The sequence below is a fragment of the Manacus candei genome, unplaced genomic scaffold (genome assembly GCF_025592945.1).
Source record: "Manacus candei isolate 608988 ecotype Guabito, Panama unplaced genomic scaffold, ASM2559294v1 h1tg000007l, whole genome shotgun sequence".
Classification (NCBI taxonomy): Eukaryota; Metazoa; Chordata; class Aves; order Passeriformes; family Pipridae; genus Manacus; species Manacus candei.
In genome coordinates this window covers 2822714-2848068 of record NW_026138055.1, presented here as the reverse complement: position 1 = coordinate 2848068, position 25355 = coordinate 2822714, and the positions used below count along the sequence as shown (strand labels likewise).

Genomic DNA, 25355 nt, shown 5'->3' with positions numbered 1-25355 from the left:
ATATGACCTTTCTGGTTTACTTTGAACATAAGGTTTGGTATGATTGGGAAGGATGATGCTTAAAACACTCAGTGCTCATCAACATCAATCTGACAATGGTTTCCAACTTGCAAAGCAAGACATGGAATATGAGAAAGAAATTAAAGGAATAAAATTAAAATGTCAGCAGAGAAAGTAACTAATCTCCATCAAGTCTCTTATGTAATCCAGACCGTTTTGCTGCTGTTATTATTCAAAACCCTTAGGGAACCAAGGATCTAGGTCATCTGCAGGATAAAGAATGTACTATCCAGGAATCAATATTCACAGTAGTAAATTAAATTATAGTCCTCTCCATGCAAAGAGTTTTATTATTACAAGGAGCGTTGACAATTTAAACTCAACAGGAAAAAATAAATCTAAGCCATCAGATAACTTCTTCACTATGGCATTTCCCTATATACAATGCTGTCCCTTAAACCGTCAATAATTCTTTAACTTTCTGTGAAATAGGATACTGCACTTTCCCGGTAAGCATATGGCTACTATAATGATAGGCTTAGATAAGCCACTGCATCTGTTAATACTGACAAAGTTATACTGCCATTAGCACTAAAGCAACATCAGCACCATGGATGAGGCATCTGAGACACGCTACAACATGCAATTGCCATTTGCAATGGGAATTTTAACCACAGTGGTGTGATAACAGAATTTCTAATGCCTAAAATATGATAGAGAAGTTGAATTACAGGAATGTTGGTAAACCAGTCTTGCAGCTTTAGGAGCTGCCATTAGCTGCAATGTCTCAGTGTAGTCTCCTGCTGTTCGTTTCACGTTTTGGTGGTTAGATTGTATTTACCTATGACCAACAACCCAATTTAAGACACTGCCCAAATGCAAAAGTCAAATCTTATGATAGTTTTCAACCTAATTGAAGTTGATAGCATGTGATTGGGAACTGAAGGCAATTGTATAGCATTTATCTAAGCAGTCACATTTCTGTTTTTAAACCTCCACAGAAAAGCTTCTCATTTCATGGTACATTATGAATCTCATTCATTGAATTAACTGATGAGGAAGGCAGACTGGTTTGATTGATTGCTTAAACTGGCAGAGCTCATCTTAACTGCACACTCTAGGGCATTCATGTGCTGCTCTGCACCGAGCCGGGGTCTGGCACAATCCCTGCACCCTCCCCTGGGCCAAACCAAAGGGACATGGCCCAAGTACATACAGAGCTTCCACGTTCCATCTCTACAACATGCTGTTTCCTTGTCTAGCACTGCCCATAACTTTATTGACTCTATTTCTCTTTGTAATCTGGTGAGAAAAAAAATGAAATGTGTAGATCAAGGAGAAATGTCGCTAAAGAAATGCAGCACTATTCATGTACGAGAATCCACTGATTCCTTTTCTCAGACGTATATAATCCCACACAAAAGCCTCTATTAAGCCACATAACAATGCTACTTTGGGGAAACTTCAGAAACCTGAAATTCAGAAAACTGCAAATACAGTGTTAAGATCAGAATTAAGGAATGAGAGAAAGAATTGCTTCATTTTTAGCTCAACTGTCATGCAAGGTTCAAATACGTCCAAACGCCGAAGTCACAGTTAGCTAGTTTATTACTGAACACCCGAGGCTCAGCTTGCACTGAAAATTAGGAAGGTTTTCCCTAATTGTTTCCCGAGTGTACAGATGACAACACATAACTACAATTAATATATTCTTCTGCTTAACTTGGGAGGTGGAAGGCATTACTATGAACCACTGCTTCTCTTGCCAAATGAACCAGCAGATGCAGCAGGCCCAAGAGATGCTGAACCTTCTGATCCCAAAGACAGCCAAGTTGTCATGATGCTTCAGCAGCATCAGATGCCTTTGAGGAACATGAAAGCACCAAGCACTGCATATCAATGTGTGTAATGGGCTTTCACCACTCCAGCCAAAAGCGTTTGGGAAATAAACACATGCCTGTCCTTCCAAGTGTGTGTGACAGCAAGGTGTGGGGAACCACCTCCTGAGATTGTCATCTTGCTCTTGTTTCTGTACTGCACCTCCACCATTCCCAGACAGAGGACTGCTGAAATCACAGGACCCACCACACCTGTCAGAACAAAGAGCTTCTATCAAGTGCCTCTGCTGATCATAATTAAAGTGGCATAAAAGAAATATTTAAAAAAAGTGGAGAAAGGAGGGAGCAGATGGATTGAAGTCATTCACTTCTGGCTGCTTTTCCTCAGCAGTCAGATTGCAGCCATAACAATGGCTCTTCTTTCCTGATCAGATCCTAGCCAGGTGATTAAATACCTCTTTTGGTCACTGCAGTCTCCTGGTGACCGAGATCTGTTCTGGTTATAGATGAGCTATTTCTTAATCATAGTAGAAAAAATCCCTGAAGCTGTTGCATTCTGTAGCACTGCATTCACCTATTTGCTGAGAGCAATGTAAAAAAATAGTCAAAATAAAAAGCTATTGCACATTAACCTACCTGGCCCATGAAACACATATTTAAAAGACCATTATAAAGGACCATAATTATGTTTGAGCAAGTAGCACAATATATTGCCAGAAGACAACTGATGGACAAAGCTGAAGAGCAGCCTGAGCAGTCCAGAATCCAAATCCTACTCCTGTTTTATCCTCTCTTTATCAAACCCAAATCACACTCCCTCCAGCTCCTCTCCCTTCTTGTCTCTACACACACTGAGTTAACAAAAAATTTCTTGTAGATGTTAATGAAAGCTTATAGCCTGCAATATACAGTTGAGCTGCCCTGATTCTATCTAATACACATTTTATTATTTCAGGATTAATAACACGAGCAACTGACAACACTACAATATACCTACACGGAACCTTAATTTGAAGATTGCAAAGGATATTACAAAAGACTGAATAAGTATTAATATGTCTTTGTCCCCAGCTAGCAGAGAACACTGATACACATACAAACAAAATTCACTTGGGGTCTGAACAAAGAATACTCCAGTCTGAGTTAGCAAGGTGTCCATACTCATTTGCATAACTTTAGTTATATATCAAATATACTGCTGCCCCATGACCGAGGTCAGAATGCCAGGCAGGAGCTTAGCAAGCTTAAAGTCAGTCTCAGATGGCTCCAGCAGCAATCCTGTGCTGTACAGCCCCATGAGCTGCTGTCAGGTTCACATGTACTGCAGTCACTCTGGTTTACATGTTTCTTGTATATTTTATGGATGATACAGTTGAAACCAAGGTTATACTATGGCTTTACAGTTAAGAGTTAACTGCACAGCATTCATTTCTTCTTCTGTGCTTCAGGTTTTATCAGAAAGGTCTGATTACTTATCAGTGCTGATGCCATATGAATTACATCAAGATGAAGAATTTACATGAAAATAAGTCATCAGGACTTTGTGCTGAGTTCCATATGGCTTCACAGAAAATTATAACCTTGCTATATAATTTAAAATTCCTCCTTTAAAATCTCTTTACAGTGTTCTATAGGAGGGAAGAAAACCTTTCCCCTTTCTCTCCCCACTCCCCCACCACAAAAATCCAGAAAAGAATGCTATTCTCTATTAAACTAGGTACCCAGATTAGTTACAAAGGCACATATACTTTTAAAATACTCGTAATTCTTATAATCCAATTGGACTACAAAACTTTACAATTTTATTGGCCTTATCTATATGACCTTATGCATAATTTTAAATGTACAAATACTTGCAAGCTAAAATGACCATTTTGAGTACACAGATTGCAATATATTAGTAAAAACGTAGATCATAATATGGCTTAACTGCAGTTTCCTTTTTTATGTGTAAAAGAGAAATGCAACTTATGTTCAGAATTTGAGTGAAATGATCCAATACTAAATCGTACATGTGCATACAAATACACAGCTTCATTATTTTTACACTGAATTTCTTCATCTCTTACCGCATTTATATGAGATTTAAACCCAGGTAATTTCTGAATATTTGGAAACAGTCGTGCAGTATGATGAGACTCAAACATGTGTTTAATTGTGTGCTTTGCAGCCCACTTTTAAGCGAGTATTTCAAGTTATTGTCATCAGCAGATCTCTCCCGTTTCCAAGGGAAGGCAGTTCCATAAAGCACAGACTCCATGCCCACTGGCTGTTCTATGGACACATTAAATATGTGCATATATCATTGCAGGATTAAGGTCCAAGTCAGTTTGGAGTTAAGTTACTGACCAAAAGCTTTCCTTTCTGTAATAAACTAGCACCCATCTCATCGAAAATGAACACCAAATCAGACAAACATAATTTGGAAAAAATTCAGCTGGTGGTAAACCACTTGTACTACAGTATGATAACTCTAAAATGGCCATAGAGAACATAGCCCATTTTAAAATGCATCACCATAAAGAAAGCAAGCACCCACTCTTCCAGTTCAAAGCCCTGAAGGGATGTAGGTTTTTCCTGAAACAATTATAAATAACTAAAAAAAAGTATTTGGTATGAAAATGCCTCCCACACAGCCATCTCACAGCACTGCTAATGTGCTGCTGCAGTGCTTTCTGTGAATGATTATAATTTCATCTCTTGCATACCTGCTGAGTTCAGTCATTTCCTTCGATTAATTTAAATGCGGTTACAAATAAACATTTGAAAAATATAGGTAAAATGTTACTTTATTTTATTTTTCAATTTCATACTTTAATTTTGCCTTTATTCATGTCTTCCTGCTCTTTCCCCAGAGAGACACATATCCCTCTCCTCAATTTTCAAAAATGAGCCTTGTCACTCTATTACTTTTAGTCTGAACCTGGGAGATAATAGGGCAAATTTGACAAAACCTGTGCAGGAAATGAACACTCATTCATTTATTAGTGAGTCTCACTGGGCACTATTAAACTTGGAATAAAAAAGTTATCTAAAGGAAGAGAACAAACCTACTGAATCAGAAACACAGATGTTGGTGACGTCTTCAGCTTTTTCACTAATTCCCAACAGGTTGTTAATGGACAGCATTGCTCCTAGCCACAGGGAATTCAGGAGTTAACACTTAAGGTTGACAGAGAGACTAAATTATGATCCCACTGTACAACACTACTTGCTCAGTATTGCTGCCAAGGGGCAGCACAGATTGGGGACCAGCACACTAATCTTATTGCCTAATTATAATATTGCCTCGCAACTCATTTCTGGGAAATCCTGAAGCTCCATGCAAGGTGTAGGTGACTATAGCAATCCAGAGATAAGCACCCCTGACTTTGGGAGTCTCATTTCCCAAGCCTAGGAGTGATTACACAGTGTAATTGGAGATGGTTAGTGGAGGTGTGTGTATCTCTCGTAAATTCCTGATGCAATACTTTGCATCCTGCATTTTCAATTTACAGGACGAGTATGTGAAATACTGAGACTGGGTGTCTTGGGAGATTTTATGAATATAAATAAACAAAATATAGTTTGGAAAGTAAGTTTGAAAATAGTTTTCATATTCAATAATAAATTACTTTTTAAATGTTCATGCATTTTATGATTAATGAGATTAGCTGCTAATTAGCTAAATAAATATCATTAACTGTGTGAATTTCTCAACCTTCCTATCTGTTGCTTAGATAAACAGTTACATAGTGAATGCTTTATTACATACATAAAAATGTCTCCTGTTATAATGCGTAAGTACATATTGATGTTACATTTCTTTGCTGTGATATACGCATTAAGTCCCAGGCCACTAAGAAAAGAAACTACAGATCTTAATAATTTATGTCCCAAGTTTTAGCCAGGATTATCAATGGTAGCTTTTGAGCTTTTTCTTTTAGTAACATAATATATCATAGTAAAAATGCACAGACAAGCGATGTGTCAGTTTGATTTTTTCCACCTGATTCAGCAACCCAAAATTCAGACACAGCAGTTTAAGCAGAGTTGCACACTGAAGAATTTAAGTCTAAGCATTTAATCTGTTCTTTCCATAAATTTCTGCTGCTTGTGCTATTATAATGATGTTACCAGAGGAAGTTTATTTATATCACAGATTTTCAGCATCAGCACATTCAGAATACAACAGCAATCATTCATTCAATAGCTAACAGCAATGTAATAATATCATCACTAACACTATAAATATCAAAAGAACATTTAGAGAAAAGACAATGGAAAATAAAGTCACTTTGAACAATCAGTAACAGAGAATTCACTAAACCCAAAATGTTTTAAATACACGTACACAGAAGCCAGTTCAGAAATAAACAGCAATTATGCACAGCAATTTTGAAGCAACAGGTTGCATATAATTAAACAATAATAAATAAGGGGATCTTTATGGGCCCATTAATAGGAACATACACTCTAGAGAGCAGCATTTAAAGATCTTAAGCCTTGTGCATCTCAAAACACCTAAAGAGATTTTGTTCATGAGTAAACTATAGCCAGCATGACTGTAAAGCAGCAGGGGCAAACCTGACACCACTCTGTCTAGACTGTGCACAACAGGATCACCCTACGCAAATATGAAATGCCAAGACTGATGGTGACAGATATGAACCAGCCCTCCCTTTTCTTTTGGAGACTATGCACTGTAACTTCTTTTTTAACAGGCTCAGATCTACCATGAAAGCTGTTCTCCCTGCTGTTCCTAATGTATATTGTAAAGAGCTACTGAGAACAGCACCTTAAGAAGTCACTTGTCATTCTCTCTTCCCTCCCCTGCCTGCTTTCCCAAGTATTTAGATAATAATGGATCTGGTTAAAATCGTGAAGTCCAAGAACATATTGACGTGGGTTCAAAAGGCTAGACCTGTAAAAGCACAGATAAAGACTTCTATTGAAAATGATGTTAACAAAGTGATACTCTCAAAAGGTAAAGAAGTGGTCAGTCCTGCGTGTAGCCACATTTTAAAAGAAAAAGTAAATTATTTCTCCCTATTTTTGCAGCATGTGTGGGTGTGAGTGTGTGGTGGAGGGGAGTGTCGCTTCAGAAAATGAATGGGTGAGCACTGGGAAGGGCAAAACAAGTCGGAATAAAGTTTGTTCAAACAACAGGAAACATGAACACCGATCTTGTAATAGGCGTCATACAGAGCTTCAGTCAAAATGGAAATGTCGATAAGGATCACTGCATATGGCCAAAACGCTGCCTGGCTCTAGGGGAGAAATCATGGTGATGACACTCTTCCAAGGGGACAGGCAGCCCAAAGGTACCAAAGTGTGTGTTAGCCAGGGACATGGAGGTGTCCCCGTGGCGATCCAGCTTGTGTCTAAGCACTGATCTCCTAGAGCTGCCTGTGAGCCCCTGCTGAACATGAAAAAGGAAAGCTTTCTAGATGAATTGGAAGGAGAACAATGTGCTGCTCTTAGAAGTGTTTTAGGCCTACTTTCTGGGTGCAAGAAGCAGCATGGGAAAAGACAGTGCTGGGTTGAAAAGGAAAGAGATGGTGTCTTCGGTATGATGTTTGAGCAGAGCAGCTTCTTCAGCAGTTAACAGCAGTGACTACAAACTGGTAGACAGGGAAGGCATAGACAGACTTTCAAGGATCTTTAATATGAATTCAGGCAACATATTTGATGAAGTGGAATAAGTCAGGGCAATAGAGAGATTAATGAAGTTGGGCAACCTGAAGACAAGCCTACAGTCCTTCCAGTAGCCTTCTTAAAAGCTCTGAAAGGAACAAGCCTGGTCATGTCGAAGTCAAACAATATGAAGCTCTAGTGACTGAGATATGAGATGAAGAGAGACAGGAAAAGAGCTCAGTTGTGAGAGTGACCTTGATCATGGAAAGGCAGAAAAGCAGCATGAGTTGTGCATTCAAACTGACTATGAAGAAAGAGACATACATGTTGAATATGATAGCTGGAAAGGGCGGGTGAGATGATACTGTTGCTCACAGCAGCTGAATAAAGGAGGTGGTAAATCATTGTTTTTGAGTAAAAGCATCCTAAGCTGATGGTAAGACAGTAAAACACCAAGACTTTAGTAGGACATAAGGGCTGTGATCCATCTGACTTGGTGTTAATGCCTATAGCTGGGCTCTCTCAACAGACAATGGAGAATGTAGTCAACAGAGCCAAAGGAGTCACATGCACAGTTCACATTTTGAGGATCAGACTAATGGCCACAGACTCCCTTAATACGCTTGTCTAGATCTTCTGTCAGGAAAAAGAGCCCATGACAAACACCTCAAATGTCAACATCTACCCTGTAGACTGCCTGAAGTAAGGTGAGATGAATCTCACTCCAGAAAACACGTCTGGAGCCCAGGGGAGATCTGAAAATCGTTAGACTAGATACATCTCTCAAGAGTTTTTCAATCTTGCTGCAAAGTATAACTCTCTTCTTGGGAATCTGGGGAGCAAGTGGATAGTTATACATGAGTCCATTATTGTAGAGGCCAAAGATGATAATATATAACGATAGAACACGTGGTTCAATACATTACATGTTGTGTCTACTTCAATAGTATTAATAAATCAGCCTGGCCTAGCCTAGGTATTTAAAACTATAGAACAAAGTAAATATAATTGTGGACAGAGAAAGCAAACTGCCTGGAAGGTGCAGGTACAGTCACATTGAAAAATGCCACCTCATAAAGGCAGTAATCTCCCTCAGACAGATCTTCATTACAGCTAATCACTATTTTGCCAAAGGCACTTACGGCAACATATTTCTAGGGGAAGGAACAGGAAGGCAGCAGGGAAAAGGAAGAAATTTCTCAAGCCCCTGCCCTCTCACCCCAAAATTGCAGCCCAATGCGAAAGTCAAATATTTCACTTCAGCTGGAAAATTCTAAGAGAGAGTTCAAATGGAATATTGTAGCAGGTGAAATTGAAAACGGGGCAGATAAGTGGTTGCAAGGTATATGCTCCCCTCTGGCACTTTTTAATCAGGAATACAGGACTCTTAGGTGGAGGCAATATCATATACTTACACTGGGTTATATGGTCCAAGTAATAACCTTCCATTGGTAATAAATTAATTTTTTTTCTATAAAAGTTGGTTTCATTTTAACACAGCTATCTCTGCTGAGGGGTATGGGTGCATATTTCCACATCAGCACACATGCTTAATGCAAAACGAACAACTCTGCTCTCCTACTCCCTCCTGATCAAACACAGATAGTCCAGGACAAAGTCTGGTTAATAAACCAGTTGTAAACAATCAGGGAAGACAGGCAATGCACTAAGCTGTGAATTGCCTTCATACAAACTAGGGGATTGCAAGGTAGATACAGTGTGAAAACCACCTCAGAACCAAAGATAAAAGAGACAATAAAAAAGAAAAAGATAGAGGACAGCAGACAAACAGAAAGCAGCAGGAATATAATTTCCTTTAAAAATAATTGCATTCAATTTATGCTTTTACCCTACACTCCCAGTACTAAGTAATCTAATCAGATGCATATGGTTTTATCTTCCAAGGTACACATGAAGCTTGCAACAAAACCCCCATAAAACATGACCTGTGGTGACTCAATGCAGATTTAAGAGGATATATCTGTTTCTTATCCTCTTGATACCCTTAGCAAAGATTTTTTGCAACCTTGTGGTCTCCTTCCACACACCACCTCCCATATAAATCTCTCCCCTTGGGTTTAAATATATTTTTGCTTACTTGTTCCTTTTGTTATTTTGGTTTAAAGGCAGTGGAATTGAATATATTTTCTTTATGCAGGAAGGTTTAGCTGAGGACCTTTGCTCATGGTTGTGAAGTAGTCATCCTTTCTGAACTTTAATTTTGCACAGCTTCCTATGACCGAATCAAATTCCCTTTGATTCTCCCCTAATTCAGTCTTAATGTGGGATAACACACAGATATACGTAGGGGTCTAGCAGCATCTGTAAAACTTTCTTCCCCTTCACTTTGCCAGTATGAGCAGGGCAATTTCTTCAGTAGCAACAACAGAATCTCAAGTTAATGTCTTCCAGCAAGAAAGCTGGACAGATATTTCATGCATTTGATTTAGAAACAGGGCTTGGAAGCAGTCAGGGCAAGACTGATACTCTGTGGAATAAAGGCAGTGTTATTGTGGATTTACTAATTTATATACCTAGGTTGTGTATTATATATTATTAACAGATTTTTGAGCCTTAAAAAGTTTAAACTATGACTTTTTAACAGAAAGTATGCAGATTAGGTTGTATTTCACAATTGATTTATAGTTGTTCTTTGACTGCCTGCAGTTGTTCAACAAGCTTTGTACCAGACCCATTTTAACAGCCGAGACCTGAAATCAGCCCAAGTACAACCCCATCACACAGAGACGCGACATTTTGATCTCATTTTCAGCCAATATGTTCCAGAAGGCAACGCTTGAGGCAACCTCCAGTGTGCCAGTTTTCTACCTCCAAAATCTCTACCAGAGATGCTTCCCCTAATTTTATCTATATCTGTGATACCCACACATAAAAGAAGGGTCTCTTTAGACCTGTGGAACACAAATCTCGCAGTACATCACAGATCATTACGAATTTCTTAACTCACCTCTATGACCAAACATTTTTCAGGGAACTCGAAAAATCTGATTCTTTCAACTGCATGCAGTGAAAGCTGCAGCCCCCTCCTTGTTCTCCTTCACATTTCTCTTCAAGAGTGGCCCCATGTGTTTGTTTTTTTATTAATTTGGGTTATTTATTAACTTACACAAGACTGCAGACACTCTAACACTATCAATTATATACATGTATCTCACGTTACATTAATTACACTATATATATAAAATAAAGTAAATCTTGGCAACCTTAAAATTGTCAGTTTTGACGGAATCTCAGCCAGTCGCCTAGGAGCCTGGTTCATCTTCAGGGAATGATAGCCTTAGCCTTTCCATCAAATCATTTTTGCACACATACTGAGAATATCACCAAGAAGTTCAGATTAAAGAGCAGGATAGTGATACCCAGACTCCTTGCAGACTGTCCTGCCAGCCTGATTAATGACAGGGGGACTTAGCTGGACACACATCCAGCACACAGCATAGCATGCCCTGAGGGGTCGGATTGTTGGTAAGGTTAAAAAGGGAAATAACACCACAGTCACAACCATTAAGGGTAACCAGCAGAATGAGGATGCTTATGTGCATACCTAAGTCTGCTTCCTGGAGAGTCAGTGGAAAGGCTGGACAGCAACCATACACTGTCCCACATCTTCAGATTTCCTGCCTTCTTGTCTCACTGCTTCGGGAGACCCCTTGTGATCTGCAGTTAAACTAAGCCCTGTGCTTTTCTCTTTTGCTGTCAGCTGTGCAACTTTCCCATTTGTTTCTGCCATGAGGGATGTCCTGGGGGTGCAGCTTCCTTGTAACATCTGTTTTCTACAAAACAGGCATTTACTGTCCAACAGCTCCAAAGTGGGCTCTCTCTGACCCTCACAGATGATTTACTGGACCATAATGGCTCTCCCTACTTCATCTTCTAGCTCCATCACTGCCCCAAAGAGCAGTCTAGTGTCAGCAGATAGTGTCCACCCTGAGGCTACTGAGGCTGCCTGAGTATGTGGAAGAGGTGGGAGAGCAGTCTGAGTATCTAACATAGAGGAGGGGACTGAATCTGGGTTTCTGTTTATCAGGCAAGGTGTCTACCCAGTAGACTGTTCTTCCTTGCCACCTCCGCTCTACTTGGTCATACATGAATTAAAGGTCTAAATGATGGAGTTTGAGGGTGTGAATCCAATTTCCCAAAAGGGACCCAAGTCTTCAAAAGAGGTGAGATTTTAGATGTACCATTTTTTTTGTTCTTTCCTATTACCTGTCCTATGTGGGATGTCTTGCTCTGCCAGCTGCCTCTTGTGATCCCTGTTCTTAAAGTCAAGCTCAGAACTGCTAATCCAGTCCAGAGCATGACTCTGGTGTACTGGTGTGCTAATGCCTAAGTCTCTCTGGGGACAGAGGGACAGAGAATGGTCAGGGTAAAAGAAAATGAAAGCAAGTAGAGTGAATTGCAGTGCCAGGGTTGGAGGGCAGCAATGAGACAGAGTGAGGTTTGAAGAAACCCGTAGCAACTCAAAGGGTTTGCAGAAGTGTCAGAGTGAAAGGAGGAGGCAAGGCTCTATAGGGATTCAGGGAACAAAGGAATGGGCAGAAGGATCTGCTTCAATATCTAGACCATGCAGAGGTACTATAATCTTTTTTTTTTTTTTGGCTGCTGCATACTCAGTGGCTTTCTCGAGTTGTGTATTTTCTTTCCAGGCTGCCTGATAAAGACCATTTCAGAGGTAAGGAATTTTTTTCTTTTGGTAAAAATTCATTTTTTATAAAACTACAACATCCACACACTCTTGTAAGTATTTTGATGCCTTTTTGAAATGAGAAAATGTGGGGGAAATACAGTGCAATATCATTCTTATTTTAAATTTAATAAGTGAATTTTGTTTCTAATATGCAGAATTTCCAGGTTTTTTCTTTTACACTGTTTTACCCGTACATATGATTAAATCCTTTGCACTCTTGACAACAGTAACAGCAAAAGTTAGAGGAACCAGAGGAAAGGGTTAGCATAACAAAAGCATGGACACAACTCCACAAATTTGTGCGTGTGGCTGTCACAATGCCCAACTGCTGGAAAATACAGAATGACAAATGTCTCATTTCTAGCTCCAGTCTGGGGGGTAAGAGAAAGCGAGCACTGAATACCTAAAAGAGAGCTCTCTGCAAAGCAAACTGCAGTAATGGGTCTGGAATTCCTGAGCAGTTCATAATTCAGTTCTTACATTAAACAAAAGGAGACAGCAAGAGATAATGAAAGGGAAAGCCCATGGGGAGACCTGACATGCCATGGACATGACTGGCCACTTTGTACTCCTGCTGCCCTCCAGTAAGAGAAGGCTGAATGCATTGTTTTAAATTTCTGAGTAAATACTGGTACTTGTAGAGGTTAAACAAGATGCTGTACTAGAACCTGCCAAGCCTTTATTTATACCTAGCCAGGGGACAGGATAAGCATACACTGACAACCTCTTTTAATCCAATCACAGAGAAACCACCACAGGAATGGAAAGTAATTTAGCAGGCATCCTTGTCCAACTTGTCCTCATTCTCTACATTGAAGATTTTTTATTTACTGTCATTTTAGAATAAGAATATAATCACATGGTAACAACATAAACACTAGCATCACAGACTAGCAGAAACTGTGGTATCCAACCCCAGAGAAAACAATTTTGGAGTCAGAATAACAAGAACTCATTCCACATTCAAGATTACTCAAACTAATGCAGCCTCCAGAAAAATGCAGTAGGATCCTGATGGGTAATTTGTAAAGGCAGCTTGAATCGTTCGGCCAGTAAAATCATGAAGTGCCACCTACTCCAAGTCCCTAATCCTCCACAAACATATATTCCCTGCAGAACTCCCACATGTCAAGCTGAATGCCTGCAGAGCTATTCAGGGGTTGTTGCAGGACTGTGATGGCACTTACTCTGTCCTACATGGAGGAAAATATGGAGCATGTGTGGGAATATTGGGAGGAGAAGTTGAAACCCTGTTGGTAAATCAGTGTTAGGGACTGAGATCTAAATGAGTATGTGTGTGAACATGTGTTACTCTCATTTCGGAAGAGAGGAGCAGATTGCTGAGACCAAGTGCTGTGATTCAAAGCCGTGTGACAGATTTGCCCTGTGAACCTTAGCAAGTCACCATAACTTTGTGTCTTGGCCTCCTTGTCTAAAGAGTGGGGGATTGAGTGGGAAGGGACATGTTCCAGCCAGCAAGTGTGCTGGGGCCTTGCACAGTGTCAGCCCCGTTTTCCACCTAAAAGTCTGATGGTAAAATATGTCCTCTGCAGATACTTAACTTCAAGTATCTTCACTGATCTTTCGTAACTAAGATTTCTTGGTACCCTTGCAATTACTTACATTTTATGCTTATTAGTCAAAAAGCCAAATGCCTCACTCAATATATCAGTGTAATGTAGGGGGAGCAATATTTGACCACCAGACAATCAACTTAGAAAAAAAAGTCGGTCTGTGAGCATGCAAGGATGGTTTTCTAAAGACAGAGACTTGTGGTTGCATTTTCCAGTTTTCATGAAGACTCTGATAGAAGTGAGGCTTTCCTAATGCACCTGAGATGTTCCACATTTCCTCAGTGGAACATATGAGGTAATGTAGAATCCTCTCTTCTCTGTTCATCAGGTATTTAACGAAATTGGGGGAAAAATGACAGTCTCTGAGAACAGGAACTCCTTGCAAACTTCAGCTTATATGGACTAATCAAATTAAAAAATAGTGGAACAATAGCGAGACCCAGTGATATCAAAATACTCTGATCATTTAAACTTCAGACCTTATAAAAGTCTTAGAAATCTCTTTCAGTTCTCAATACAAGATGAACTGATTTTGGATGAAAGTGAACATGCTGAAATGGCAATAACATAGAAAACCTTTATAAAAAATCAATCAAATCCTCCCTACTCCCAGAGAAACACTACTTACCTTTCCAGCTACCCTGCATAAAAAGTAAACAAAGAGAAAATCCTGTTATTCTCATCCTTCTGCCATATGGATTTCTTTCTACTCTGAAATTATGAAATATTAATAGAAGGAGATTTCAAATGAAAGCAATAAGCTATATAAGCCTAGGAGAGGTCCTGCAAGTGCCTCCTGCAGAATTTCTTCTACTTTTTTTCTAAAAATAAGATCTAACTACTGTATAACACATGATAGCAAGGCAGACAGCTGAGAGCACTGTTTCAATTTAGCTATTTTAACTCTTCTTTACCTTTTTTATATGTAACACAGGTTGATGAAATAGAATGTTTGTTTAAAGAGATTAGAGAATCACAGAATAGTAAAACCCTACAGTTTTCTCTAAGGATCTCAGTTCCACAGTGGTGGGAGTTAATCTGGTCACATCACAGTGTGAAAACTGGGTCCAAAGAATCAGTGGATAATTTTGCATATGCAAACTATCCCTTAGGTCTTTAGTCATCTGCCACATGCATTACTATCAAGTTTACACACATAATTGCTGTAAATCATGCATACATTTTTGTGCACATCTGTTTCTGAGACATACCCATACATGCCTTGCTTCCTTCAGCTAAACAAAAATAAAACCTTTGTGTCTGTAGATTTTCTCTCCACCTCTCATAATCATAAATGAGATCACCTGCACTGTTAGGGAGGACTATAATAGCTCTATGCCTTATAATGTAATTTTTCCATTAAAACACTCCCTTAGTTTCAAACACCATAAATACTTTGGCAGAAAGACAGTATATTTATTCACTCAGCTGAATTTCCAATGTTATACAATGAATTCCTATCACTGCTTTGTGATCTGCTTATATTCCACTGGCATTCCTGAGCCTCTGGTATCCTGACAGACAGGGGCCCTCCAGAATTCTGCCCTCATTAGTCTATTTCTGGAGACTTTTATTGCAACCTTTGATGAACAACAACATGGAAACTGTAATCTGAGAGCTATGTCTTCCAAATCTCTTTGTAGTGGGTGGGTTCTAACAAAGTAAAAAAGTTGGTAGGGAAGGAGGAGAAGGAGGAGAAGGAGGAGGAATAGGAGAAGGAGGAGGAGGAGGAACAGAAGGAGGACAAGGCAGAATCCACAGTCAGAATCTTTCAAATTAGCTCAGGAAATATTCTGGCACTCCTCTGCTGCAGTGTTCTGGGAATCTTGATCAGGCTGGGGGAATTTTATGATCCCAGGCCCTACAACAGGCATGCAGGACAGGTAACATCTGACTAATTTGCCTATAGAAGCTTTTCATTCACAGTAATGGCAAGTAAGACAGCAGCAGAACAGTTTCTCCATGACAGTGTATCTGGATTTCTGATGGACTAAACCAGATGGCAGACGCATCACATTTCACCATTTACCTGTACTTTTCCAGTCATTGCATTCCAATAATAAACATTAACACCATTGCTGATACACATTCACTTCTCTCAACTTCTTTGCATGTTGGCCCCCGAGATTAAAGTTCCCTCTGTTTTAGATGTTTTCACATTTGCCTTTTTGTATTGGAGCATCCTCAGATGGCCCAGTCTTCTCTGAAATTCTCTGTAATTTTCCCAGTTGGAAATGGCTGTTTATTTGAGACTAATGGTTGTCCTGAAAGCTTAGTGGATGGGGAAAGAAATCTAGTTTGGCACACACACACAGATTACGATTACTTCTAAAACAGGAGTCTTGACCCACAGCTGTAGAATGTTCTTAATTTTAACAAGGAAAAATTGTTCTTATTAAACCTTTCATTTGTCTGATCTGAGGTGGAAGACTGTCACACTGATACTAAAGAAAACTGAAGATGTTCTTCAGGGAAATTTTTAGAATTAAGATAAAGTAATGATAAGAATTATTTTTTTGGTTCAAGTGAAAAGTCAAGTTAACCATAGGAAGAGAAATAGCAGGAGCTGTTAGAAACTGCTCATATTCTAAAGTTTAGGGATAATCCTCTAATGACCTTTGTAAGTATAAAGGTAATAAAAGAAGAAACTTTAATAGAAAACAAAAATGAGAGTTAACCCAGATATTCAAAGGAATAGTCGCTAAAGGGGTTCTGAATCTATACTGAGAAATTCCAAGATATGTTGGATCTTCTTTTCAGATGTAGAAAGATCTAAAGGTCTTTAAGGCTGTATGATAAAACCTCTTTGTGAAGATGAAAGAAGTGTACTTTATATTACATTTTGGTTTGCACATGCATCATCATGGGCCATGCTGTGAAGCTGAGAGCCCTCTGAAACCCCAACGCACTTTCAAATGACTGCTTCAAATTTTAATGAACTGGGTGGACTTTCAAAATTTGTTTATTATCCATTTGCCTCAAATAACTTGGGACTAACAAATCACAACTCAAGCTTGCAGACTTTTTATCTATCACCAGCACTAGCCCAGGGGAAGCAAGGGAATGTCTTTGAACAAGGATTGATAAGATGTCTATTGACTGAGGATAAAGCTGAGCCATGCTGAGAAAGCAAAGCAGTTCATGGTGATTTCGTACAGCTAATGTCTGATTGGTGAAAAGGCACTTCTGAAACACTCTAAAATTAAATCTGTCTCAGTGGCATAGATGGATGCAAAGTACCACTAAGCACAAGATCCAGGCAAAGCAATGCACTCCCACAACAGTTTCTATAAAAGAAATCACAGAGTAAATACACAATTGCTTTGTCTTAGGTCAAAATTATTTTGCCTCCAAGACCTGGATTTTGATGATAAGTAACGTAACAAGATTGGACTGGGATCACCAAATTGTTTTCACTCAACATTTTCTGCTCTTGAGTACTCATGTACTCCACTGCTACAAAGCTCTGGCAACTTGAGCATTTGCTTTAATGAATAAACTTGTTTTCAAACACATAGTGTTGCCATCTACATACTTAAATTTTATTTTCACTGATGCTGGCAAGTAGAAAGAGGCCAAATGTTATTTTTGCTTTTAGGATACGACAGGCAGTAGAAGACAAAAGATAAATTGAAAAAACGAGGCATCTGGGACATGCTCTGCAGCTAGAATGCATATAACTTCCTGACTTCAGGCTGTCAGTAACCCATTAACTAAGAGAAAACTGAGTTTGACACAGACATGAGACAGACTTAACTTCAGGGACTTTCACATTTAAAATTGTAACTTATTTAATTTCTGGGAACAAAGAAAGCCTAAAGGAACAAAGCCCTTAGAGTGGTCACCAATGTACTCATGCTGCAAATAGGTGTTGAGGACTAAAAGAAGCATTTTAACATCTTTTCAGAGATAAAATAATACATTAAAGACATTTCAGGAACTCTAATGAAGTATGTTGGAAATATCAAATGAGATGTTAAGACGCATGCATATTTTCTTGCAGAAAAATCCCCCCAATCTATTTTTTATCTAATGACTTTGTCCCACTTCCTCAGGGTTGGTGCCATGGTACTGTCAGCAACTGCAAAGCTGGGGAAGGAGGGGAAGACAAAGCACAGACTGTGCCTGCTTTTTTCCTGACATAGGCACTGAAGAACATGCTGCTCTGGACAAAGGTATCTGGAACTTTGGGTCCTTCAACCCCAGAGGCAGATCTTGCTGTGCACTTAACACTGACTCCAATGTCCAGCTTGGGTTTCACTGAAGAGATGGTGAGAAGGTTGACGAAAAACAGCTTCAGCCATTTGCCAGTTTTAAAAATAAAGAAATAAACCAAACGAGACCAGTAGGAGAAAGTAAGCCAAGTCAGTCCCAATTCTGGCCTTTTACTGTGAGGTTTATTGCCTTGGTAGCTCATGAAATGCTTTTGAAAGTGGTGTACTTTAAAGTATAGCAAAATAAAAATGCTAATCGATAGTCTCTCTATAGGAGCAACTGCCTTATGCCAATTAAAGTGCCTTAGAGAAAAAGAGACTTCTAAAAAACCAATTTTATATCTTACAGTGGGGTTTGAGGTGGGAGAGGGGCCGAAATCCAATTTCCCCTAAGGGAAGATTAGCCAAACAGGATTTAACAGCAAGGTCTGCATGTAAAAGGATGCGGCTAATATGCCTGTCTAGCTGCCATGTTGTAAGCCAAGCTAAGGGCATTATAGCATCTATTAGGGTGTCACACACAAATGTTATGGTTTGATCAATTCCCACTGCTGGCAGTAGTTTTTTAGTTTTGAAAGCAGAGAAAAAAATCCTTACATGAAATAACATGCCATTGCAATGTTTGACTGCCTTCCACTTCTGCTGCGCTTAAAGCTATGGAGGAGGAATAGTTGGAGGACTGGCTACTAAAATGAACTCCAAAATCCACTATTTCATACCATGTGCAAATGCAATATATGTTCTGCAAACACTGTGACAGTTTACTAGATGCCTCATAAAAACAAAGCCATGAGACAGTGTCTGTGATGAACAGCCCATAACGAACACACTAATAAGGATGCGACAAGTAAGGGTTGTATAAAAACTGGTTTTAGTTTATAAAAAAGAGAAGGACTACAAAAACTAGATGTGTAAAATATAAGAAATTTTGTACAGTACAAAGTCTGTAAAAATGAAATAAGCTAAGACTGCCCTTCCTCCCTCTAGCGGTTAACTCACAGAAACCATGGTGGTCATTCTACACTCAATTATTTAATTTGGGCAAGGAGCCAGGATTGGAAGTGAAAGGTTCAGCTTCTCTGCTGGCAGATGGTATTACAGAGGATGTTGTCCATCTGATGCTGTCCGTATGTGGGCTGAAGGAACAGCATGCTGTCACTCCTAGTCCTAATGAATTAGGAAGATCTGATGGAAAGCATCATAGAAACCCAATGAAATAGGGGGTAATAAGCAAAATTTGCAACAAAATGAAACCTAAACCATTTTAAGAGTGAGTATGGAGTAAGAGCAAAAAAAAAAAAAAAAAAGGAACCAAAACCCAAAGGAATGAAACCAGTATGCACAGAGAAGAGGGAAGACTGTGCCTTTACTTGGAACTCTGGAACAGGAGTTGGTAAGCATAGGCTCCCTGAGGGTACATCTGTACTAGAAATTCCAAGATTGCCAGGGAACACTTTTCTCCACTACAACACAGTTGTCTCTGCCACTCATGTGGTTTTGGCCTAGGCCAAATAACATTTTCCAAAATGGACAGGGATCATTCCCAACAGACTATTTACACACAGGCACCCTCTCTCGATGAGTACATGATTTTAACAAGAAGGATGCAAGTTGTGCTGTGCCAGCTGGATGTCTGTAGCAGGGACTCATCACACACATACTTAATTTATTAGTGTAGATGAGGTCTGAGGGGCCTAATTAATGCAAAATATCCAGGTAGTACTGACTTCAGCATCAAACATTCCAGCTTCTCATACGGGAACATACAGGAAGTCTAATGGGATTGCACACAGGAAGACAGTGTCTCTTAAATTTGTGTTCTGGGTAGAAAAATATATTTCTAGCAATTTTTTCCTATCTCTAAAAACCCGATATGCCGAGAGAGAGCATATGGGTCCTGAAGGGCAAACTGCACAATTCAGAGACCAGCCAAAGGAAAATTTTCAAAGAAGAGATTTAAAGTAGCTCTGTGACTAGTTGAAAGTTATGCTTTTCCCCACCTAATTTTAATTTTAAGGAAGTGTTCAAAAATTTAGACTCATAGAAGTGCAGAATAATTTAGGTTGGAAGGGAACTCTGAACTGTTCAAATAACTTCTAATAGAAACACAGAAGCCCAAGCCTTGCATTTTGAAAGAAGACCTTGAAATCTAAAATAACCATAAAGCACCTCTTCCCCTTAACTATGGATAAGATGAGGAAACTGAGATCTGCAAGACAGTCTTGCAAGAAGTACCAGGCTTGTAACTCAACATCCAAATGACATACCTCTATCCCAAGCCAGTTGCTGAAATTTGCTGTACAATCAGCAGAGAAGATGGCCAGCCCTCTATCAATGCCTTTCTCCAATGATGACAGATGGAGGCCAGTTGGTGAGCTACTCAAGAGCTAACAGTGTATGTGGAAAAGCTAGGACCAGCACTTAGAAACAGATTCAAGGACCTAATCATAATTTTCCCTGCTGTAGCTGAAGTAGTTGAAGTCTCACATAACAGTGTGGGTCCTGGCTCTGCAAATGCTTTTGATCAGGTACAGCAATTTAGGAAGAATACAGTCCCACTGACTTCAGCGAAAAGCACTATTTTTGGCTGCAGGACCAAAGAGGCACTCATAATTTACAGACTGTTTGGTGCAGTGACCTTTTACTTTCTTTTTTCCTGTTATAAATGTTAGCTGTAAGTTATTTGTATGTAAGCAAAAATAATGCAACAACAGTATAACAGAGCAGCTGTACAAAATAAACAAGGTAACTTGCAGACAAGGTGTTAAAGTTGGTAGAGGCTGCAATTCTGATGGCCCTGCTAGGGATTACTATATTGAAGTTTGTCTGAGTGGCTTCATAAAGAAGCTCCTAAAATACCATGGTTTACCAAAGTCCTCGTTCCTTTCCTTATACCTGGTTCAACATAAAAAGTTGTAATAAAACTCTTTTTTATGTTGTTCATGGTGTCTCTGAGATGATTATGTTAGAAACAATGGAAAAAACCCTCCAAATATCAGAGTTAGAAGTGAAATGTTTTACAATTCTGCAGGCCAGTATCCAAGATATAAAAAGATTAAAATCTATGTATTTTTAAAAAGCCTTCTCTAAGGCAAATTTGGAAGAAAGAAAGCAAAAAGCCATTCTGAGCAACTGGGAAGTATTTTACACATTCTGAAAAATCAAGCTGATGAATCAAGCTTGCAAAAGCAAACAAACCTCAACTGGGTTTATTTAAGCTTCCAAACAGACAGACACATGCAGGTGCATCCGCCTTTGGAGGAACAACAAACCAGAGATTACTACTATTTGCATATGGCAGTGCCTTGAGGTTCAGTCAAGGATCAGATGCCCACTGTGGGAACTGCTGTCAGGACACACGGTAGGAGGTGGTCCTTTCCTCCCAGCATTTGTGATTTATTGGCCCAAACTTGCAGCAGATGCTGAGGTTGTGAGCGGTGAACGTGATGCTTGCTCAGCACTGCTCATTCCTGGGCCTGGGTTTTGCTCCACAGCAAGGTCAAGCCAGGGAACGAGGAAAAGGTAAAGTGAGATGGTTGCTGTATATTAAGCCACAGAATCTTTATGTATGTCTAAGTGTTGTCCTTGAAATGGAAAGGAACACTCCTCCTGAGCTCTGGATGCTGTCTTGTTGAATGGCCAAGAGGCAGACAGTGAAACCCTGTATGGATAGCTAGAGACAGAAGGGATCCCTGCAGGGTTGTGGTGCTCCTGTCACCTCAGCCCCTCTGTGTTAAACCAAACCCTAAGGCACCTTTAGGACCATGCCCACTACTCCCTCTCCTTGCACGGTGTTTCACACCTGGTCCATTTTTCTCCCTTTCTCAGCTTCCTTTTTTGTCTCCTGTCTAACTGATTCCAAGCATGACCAGCTTTGGAATTAATTTAGCTGCATGATATCATCACCACGACAGGCTCAGCCAGCTTGAGCTGTTGCAGCCCAGTGTGAAGGAGAAGGTGTGGGAAGAGAGGAGTGTGTGCTGGCCTGATGTCCTCATGGAACGGAGAGGGACACCAGGGCCAGGGGCTGTGCCATACCTGAGTGCTGTGAGCCTCTATGAGGAGTACGTGTGCAGCATGTGAATAAAACAAAACAGGAGTATCTCTCTTATATTCTGTTCTTTCTTCTTACCTTTTGTTTTGTTTGTCTGAAGAATAGGGATAATCTTCCAATCTGTAGCTGAGCTTCCTCAACTTCACATTGTTCTCTTTCTGTGAAGTTGTCTGACACCACCTGAAAAGTGGCTAAGCAAAGGGGTTTGCTTTTCTGCTTCTTTTTAACAGTCCTTCAGCTCAAGCAAAAAGAACACTCAGACTCTTCAATAAAGGGGCCATGTAAATGCCTGGGTGAAATTAAAGTACTGCAGATTATCACAATGAAAAATATTATCTTTCAGGGTGTCCTTCCTTTTGCTTTACTTGCTGATCTCAGTTGAAGATTAGAGAAGGTTGAATGTCCTTTTCAAACTTCCATCTGTGCTAAAGCTCTATTGCTTCACATTTAAGCTTTTCACAGCATTTTTGCTATTAAAAGTGCTACTAAGAATCAAGTCAAATTAAGGACAACACATCTCAGCAACTATACTTGACTCACAGTGAGAGGCAGGGCCCTCACATGCTCCTCCAAAACATTTCAGAAATGACACCCATTAATACAGTCAGTGCCAAACAATGTTGGGCATTATTTGAGGCTGATGTAGTGTGCAAGTGTAGGTACAGTTGCAGACAAGAGAGAAAACAGAGGGTATAAAAGCCTCTGATCCTTGATCACCCCAGGGCTCTCTTGACCAAGAATTTTCCTGTCTCCCTCTTTTCCTTTCCAGCTGGATGTGGCATTCTCCATTTCCTATATTTAACCACTGCTGCCTGGCAGCTGCTGCCTTTTCCCCAGGAGCCAGTCAGCTGCACGGATTCTAAGAAGAGTGTTTAGAGCCCAACAGGTGCCGGATCTCACCGACCCACATCCTCCGGTGCCAAATGGCTGCAGGCTCCTACCCCGCTCTCCAGCACAGCCGCTTGCACAGCGACTCAGATTTACAATTCTCTCGAGCTGGCTCTGGTTTGAGTAGGCAACTCAACAGAACTGAACACATTCCCAAACAGAAAACTCTGAGGATCTAAGCTGCTGGTGATGCTCTTTAGTTTTCTTCCAGTTTTATTCCTTGGCACCATACAGCTGTGACTTTCTATCTTTCACTACAGGTGACAAATTTCAGAGGAAAAATTCTGTGGCCCCTGGTATGCACTGGAACATAAGGCAAGTGAACCTTGACTCTCCTAAAAGGCATTTCACACAGGGTCACCCATGACTGCAGAAGATGGGACACAATGACCCACGAGGCCCCTTCCAGGCTTGCTTTTCTAAAACTCTGCAATCCAAACAAATAAGTGGGAATAATAACTCCTCCACCTTGCAACTTCCTTCAAAAGAAAAAAAACCACCTGGTTTTGTACCCTTCTCTCCTATTCTTTCCAGATCCCTATTTATCCACCCATGTATTTTAACATACACACAGTCTTTTAATGAAGACTCTGTCCTTCAGCCGATTTCTGGCATCTGCATGGTGCTTCCCTCCCACAGAGACACCAGCTGCTTCCCCAGCTGCTTAAAGGCATACATATTTGGGGTCACCACAGCTATGGTCTTCCCAGCCATTTCCAGGATCCAGCACAGGAAGGCAGTGGCTCCAAGTATCTGCTGTTTTCTGAGATGCTACATAAGGCTGAAAAGAAACCGTGTTTATATATATAATGGTCATTTGTATGAAGGTAAGTGAATTGGCACATGTGGTTCGGAGGAAACTGAGGCCAGACAGTGGTAGTTTCACAAGGTATTCCTGGAAGGCAAGCTAGGGAAAAGGAATTCCAAGTAATATGAACTATTTTTTCATTATTAAACAAGTTAACAATAAAGCATAGCCTTAGGAAGGCATATGTTCGAACAATTTGGAGCAAGCAAGATTCTCAGTGCAAATCAGTGAAGGTTCATTGCTTTCATTACATCGTTGATGGTTTACACCAACTGAAGAGCTGCCCACTGTGCATAATTTCTCTGGACCAGGGTGGAAAAACCATTAGGTTACATGCTCTTTTAATTGCTAATGAAACTGCAATCAAGACTACTTCGAACTGGATTTCAAAATTATCTGGTTCCTTTTTCAAATCAGCAAGGAGCTGGACTCTTCTAACACCACCAAGGAAAGTTTTAATAGCACTAGAAGGCAGGTTGCAACAGATATTACACTGACAACCATAGAAAAGATTTAATGTAGGAGAAATGCTAATAGGTCTATAATTCTTTGAAGTAAAAGTCTGCCATCATTTAATAAGGAGGTGATGTTATTGTACATACCGACTGCAGTTCCTTCTGCATTGCTATAGATAGCTACTGTACTTAAAGTGGACATTAATGCTAATTTACAATGAAATTCTGGCTGAATTACATATCACATCCCCATGAGACTATAATGATCTCTCCATAATTAATATTATTAATCATGGGCCTAGCACAGGGGGTACATATCATGCATTTCATGTCAAAGGTTCTTATTAATAAACATTCCCATTTTCCCAGATGATGAAAGCTAACAGCCTGCCAAAACTCCTTCTATCATTCAGACCCATCCCAGCTTTATAACCCTTAATAGAGCTCAGCTCCACACAGGTATCTCTTCCCTCAGACTTGGGGTGGTCAGCGCTTTGCAGGAGTCACCAGGCAACCTGCACGATGCTTCAAAGCTCAGTTTTGACTGAAACAATTCCACAATAAATCTGCATGGGGTCAATGGGGCCCGAGAAGTGACCTCTACAACCCCACACGGCGAGACATGAAATGCTGAAGATCTGACTCAAATGCTGCAGAAAAAGGAAGTTCAAAACAGAGGTTCACTTTGATTTTAACTCTCGCTGATACACATGGGTCTGTGCAGTAAGTCAGCAGCCCAGAGTTATCATGTCATCATGGCTATACTCATTTCTGAGATGCTGTTTTGCTGCAACAGATAACTTTTAAACTGCTGCTATCAAAATCTTTCAATGCCAAGAACTGAAGAAACTCCAGATCCTTCCCTGCTAGCTGTCTATAGTTTCCATCGGAAGTGAACAATATTTTCATGTGAAGTTTTTTGTACTTTATCCTTCTTCTGGCTTCCTTTTTACTTTTTAACAGTGATGTGACATTAAATAATAAAACCGTCACTAAATTCCATGTTCTTTTATGAAAAATCATAGTAACCTCTGCTAAAGATAGTTCTGCACTCCGTATCATTGACAAGATAATGGTTTCATTTGGGACCCTATACTTATGTATCTATCTGCATGCATCCCCAGAGTTACTATGGCCTGTGCCAATGCCTCCTTGAGGAGCTTGGAATCTGTGGAATCCAGAACAGCTCTGTGCATCCAA

General features: G+C 39.9%; 1 protein-coding gene across 5 annotated transcripts in view; it reads right to left on the bottom strand.

Moving 5' to 3' along the window:
- The window catches only part of KLHL29 (kelch like family member 29), a 392600-nt gene that overhangs the window by 97829 nt on the left and 269416 nt on the right, over nt 1-25355 (bottom strand). The window lies entirely within an intron of this gene.